The sequence below is a fragment of the Prunus avium genome, unplaced genomic scaffold (genome assembly GCF_965620075.1).
Source record: "Prunus avium unplaced genomic scaffold, drPruAviu1.hap1.1 HAP1_SCAFFOLD_218, whole genome shotgun sequence".
NCBI classification, from domain to species: domain Eukaryota; kingdom Viridiplantae; phylum Streptophyta; class Magnoliopsida; order Rosales; family Rosaceae; genus Prunus; species Prunus avium.
Window position 1 is genome coordinate 40,001 of NW_028276964.1, and position 5,000 is coordinate 45,000.

A 5,000-nucleotide genomic window follows, 5' to 3' on the forward strand; every position below is an offset into this window, starting at 1 on the left:
AAAGGCATGGGTTCCGAGGACATGGGGTATGTCCGCACTCGATGGCAGAGGGCCTAAGTGTTGCGGGGCTTTGCTGTGGTGGCACCTCGAGGTGGGGGTGTGCCAACGAGACAAGTAGGGGGAGAACCTCGAATGCCAGGAAGTGGCAGTGCAGGAGCACAAACAAATGGAGGTGCCGTGGAGGACACACGGTTGGCTTACGAGTCACACCCAGGTGGGGTGCATCTCCTTGAATGTGGAAAATGTGGAGGTACTTGACCAGCGGGCTATGTGGTTGTTCAGTGGTCGAGTGCGACAAGAGACGGAGGTCTCGGCCCAAAGAGGGAAAGACGTAGGACTTTGAAAGAGAAGTTCAAAAGGGTGAACACAGTGGTGCATTGTGGTCCATGGAGCGAAGAGAAGAGGATATTCCTATATGGTGTTGTTATGCGGCAGTGCAGTGGGCACGTCGACGAGGGCGTCGACACTATCAGTGGGGGAGAATGTCACGGATCGCACTTGAGCGTGTGCTTTCGTGACTCCGTTGGGACATCCATGCGCTTATGAGGTAGTCCAAGTGTGGAAGGGGCAAGGACTTAAGAGCTAGAATGGTTGGTGTTGGCCGGGTTGTGCGTGTGAGGGGTATTTTGGGTATTTCGGAAGGGTACGGGAGGAACCTGAAGAAACTCAGAACACGAAAGATGTTCGTAATGACGAGATACACGCTATGCAACTGACGGTTCGCCATTCGGAGTTCGTACGAAGAAGTTATGCCCAATTATGACTCCTCGTGCATAGGTGATGTTCCCTCCTGGCAGAAGGCTAAATGCATAAAATGCTATATAGGGGGTGACATGGTGTCATGCTCTCCACCACCCCTGGTGCTTACACCCTTGTGGCACTAAGCGAGCATCCTTATGACATTGGAGGTAGTCATAAGGGCGGGCATGAGATTGTTGAAGGATAATCTATGTCTCCGAGGGAAAGGACTTCCCGAGGACAGTACGAACACGCGGGGCCGTTCGTATTGCGCATCGTTGGAAAGAGTGAGGTCAACGTATGGCATTCGCTATGCCGTCGGCTAGCGAGGCATTTGACGAGACTCGATGGACTTGGCTTGGGTTCGGCCTTGTCCAAGATGGAAGGAAGATATTCGGATGCCGGTACGCATGGGTTGCGACCCCATGCAAAGCATAGATGGTTATGTGGGACATTCGGAATACATATGTCGCCAAGGCTTGGGCGACATGCGAGTGTGACAGCTTGCGTGGATAGCTTGAGGATGTGGGCTATCGTGGTTGCTAACGGATGACCGACAGAAGTGTGGGTAAACCGATGGTGTGTTGGATCGCCATGTCTCGACTTGGACATGAGCGAGCCACGAGTTTGGCATGCGACGTGGTCGATGCAGTTGACGTGTCTTATGCAACGCTTGATGTATGGGCGTCGAGGGTTCGTTGCCGGATGCGGGGTGATTGTGTTGTCACAAGGAAGTGTGACTCGTTGTCTAGCTATGGGGCTTGGCGCCTATGGGAGACGACACATGATGGTGAACCTCTCGCGGAGTTGTGAGAGTCATGAAGTGGGGAGAAGGCTGACTGGGATGCGCAAGGGATCCTGGGCCGCACGGGAGCGCTTGTGCGAGCGAAATCTGTGATTTGCTTCCGCCGCGCCGCGTCGCACGCTCGTCCCGTGACACTTGGCATTGCTCCCCATTCAAGGCATTTCGAGAAAGCGAGGCTATCGGAAGCTTGGCATGCCTACCCTTGCCTTCGCCTTGGCATGCCGTGGCCTTGCCTTTGCTCCCATTCAACGCATTCCGACAAAGTGACGCGAAGCGGAAGCCTACCATGGCGTAAAAATGTCGACAAAATTTTTCGACATTTGAATAATGGGGTTTGACAAGGTTTGAAAAATTCAATAAAAATGGTAGGCTTGAATGTCGACAAAGTGACGCGAAGCGGAAGCCTACCATGCGCAAAAATGTTGACAGAATTTTTCGGAACTTGTCCTGCCATGGGCTGCGCGCAGCATGCCGGCAGCCTGTGCGCAGCGTGCGCACAGCATGTCGGCAGCGTGCGCGCTGCATAGCCTGTCGACAGAGGCTAGCGAAACTTGTCCTGCCATGCGCGTGCGCAGCTGCGCGCAGCATGCGCACAACATGCCGGCAGCGTGCGCACAGCATGTCGGCAGCGTGCGCGCAGCTGAGCTTGTCGACAGAATTTTTCGAAACTTGTCCTGCCATGCGCGCGCGCAGCTTGCGCGCAGCGTGCTGATTCTGTCGACAGTGAGGCTAGCGAAACTTGTCCTGCCATGCGCGCGCGCAGCCTGTGCGCGCAACCTGCGCATCTGTCGACAGTGAGGCTAGCGAAACTTGTCCTGCCATGGCGTGCGCGCAGCCTGTGCGCGCAGCTTGCGAATCTGTCGACAGTGAGGCTTGCGAAACTTGTCCTGCCATGGCATGCGCGCAGCCTGCGCGCAGCATGCGCGCAGCATGCGCGCAGCATGCGCGCAGCATGCGCGCAGCATGCGCGCAGCATGCGCGCAGCATGCGCGCAGCATGCGCGCAGCATGCGCGCAGCATGCGCGCAGCATGCCGGCAGCCTGGTTCCAGGTTTTTTCAAATGTCGACAGAATTTTTCAAACCTTGTCAAACCCCATTTTTATTGAAATTTCCTCGCACAATAAGCTCCCTATAATTAAGTCTATGATTTTTAGGACCTTCTCCAACTTACAAAATGATATTTAGGACCTTGCCTTGCCCTCACATGCCGTGCCCATTCAAGGCATTCCGAGAAAGTGAGGTTATTGGAGGCTTCGGATGGCGTGGCTTGCCTTGCCTTGCATTGGCATGCCATGCCCAAGTTGTGGCCTACACCAAGCCATTCAAGCCATGCGTTGCCTTACCTTGGAATTGCTCATCATCCAATGCATTCCGAGAAAGTGAGTGTAGGCGAGGCTAAGGATGGCTTGCCTTGCCTTGCCTTGCATTGGCATGCCATGCCCAAGTTGTGGCCTACACCAAGCCATTCAAGCCATGCGTTGCCTTACCTTGGAATTGCTCATCATCCAATGCATTCCGAGAAAGTGAGTGTAGGCGAGGCTAAGGATGGCTTGCCTCGCCTTGCCTTGGCATGCCGTGCCCATGATGTGGCCTTGACCAAGCCATTCAAGCCATGCGTTGCCTTCGCCTTGGCATGCCGTGGCCTTGCCTCGCCATGCGATGCATTCCGACAAAGTGACGCGAAGCGGAAGCCTATCATGGCGTAAAAATGTCGACAAAATTTTTCGACATTTGAATAATGGGGTTTGACAAGGTTTGAAAAATTCAATACAAATGGTAGGCTTGAATGTCGACAAAGTGACGCGAAGCGGAAGCCTACCACGGCGTAAAAATGTCGACAGATTTTTTCGGACCTTGTCCTGCCATGGGCTGCGCGCAGCATGCCGGCAGCCTGTGCGCAGCGTGCGCACAGCATGTCGGCAGCGTGCGCACAGCATGCCGGCAGCGTGCGCGCACCATGCCGGCAGCCTGTCGACAGAATTTTTCGAAACTTGTCCTGCCATGCGCGCGCGCAGCTTGCGCGCAGCGTGCTGATTCTGTCGACAGTGAGGCTAGCGAAAGTTGTCCTGCCATGGCGTGCGCGCAGCCTGTGCGCGCAGCTTGCGCATCTGTCGACAGTGAGGCTAGCGAAACTTGTCCTGCCATGGCATGCGCGGCGCCTGCGCGCAGCCTGCGCACAACATGCGCGCAGGCTGTGCGCAGCGTGCGCGGAGCTTGCGTGCAGCTTGCGCATCTGTCGACAGTGAGGCTAGCGAAACTTGTCCTGCCATGGCATGCGCGCAGCGTGCGCGCAGTCTGTGCGCAGCATGCGCGCAGCCTGTGCGCAGCATGCGCGCAGCCTGTGCGCGCAGCTTGCGCATCTGTCGACAGTGAGGCTAGCGAAACTTGTCCTGCCATGGCATGCGCGCAGTCTGCGCGCAGTCTGCGCGCAGCATGCGCGCAGCCTGCGCGCAGCATGTGCGCAGCATGCCGGCAGCATGGTTCCAGGTTTTTTCAAATGTCGACAGAATTTTTCAAATCTTGTCAAACCCCGTTTTTATTGAAATTTCCTCGCACAATAAGCTCCCCATAAGTAGTCTATGATTTTTAGGACCTTCTCCAACTTACAAAACTAAAAAATTCCTCCCGGATTTGTTTTAATGATTTTTTCAATTTTACGACTTCTAAAAATAATAAAAAATACTTCCCGACTTCAAAAATTTATGAAACTTTTTCCCATCATAGATTGCATGTTTCTTAGTATCCCTGCAAAAAATCACGTCCAAATACCTTGTATTGAATTATTTAGAGCCCATTATGACTCCTCGCGCATAGGTGATGTCTCTTCCTGTCAAAGGGCTAAATGCATAAAATGCTATATAGGGGGGTGTGTGTTGCCTGCATATGCATGGCAGCCCATGCCTTCCTAGCTGCAGCCCCCTTCCCCCACGCCACACCCATGTCATGTTGCCTCGATATGTTGCCTCGGTATTATGGGTTTGGTGTCGGGGTCGGGGGGCTGCCACCCATGGCGGTGGTGGCCGGAATCCGGCCGCCGCCACCACGCCGCCGCCATGGGTGAGGGAGGAAAAAAAAGGCGTGGAAAGTTGCGAAATGGGGTTGTCTAGGCTTTTTTTTGGCATGGGAGAGCATGGAGTGCTAGGAACTCCTTCTCAAATGCACGGGCATGTCGACCACAACCTCATTTCTCAACAACAACCACCCGTGTGGGGTGGCGGTGGGTGGATAGTCGCGGATTGGGGCTTGCCAAGCCAATGTTTTCAAAAAATTTCATCAAAATTAAAAACAAATGTTTTGTTGCCTTCGGATTTGTGGGCGAGCGGCGAGTCGGAGTGGAGCCGGTAAAGTTTAACCTCGGTGTGCACGGTTGTTTTTAGAAACTCAATCCAATGCCGGGGACGTTGAAAGTGACGCTCTTATGAGTTGCAAACCCGCAAGATTTAAAGAACCTTTTCAA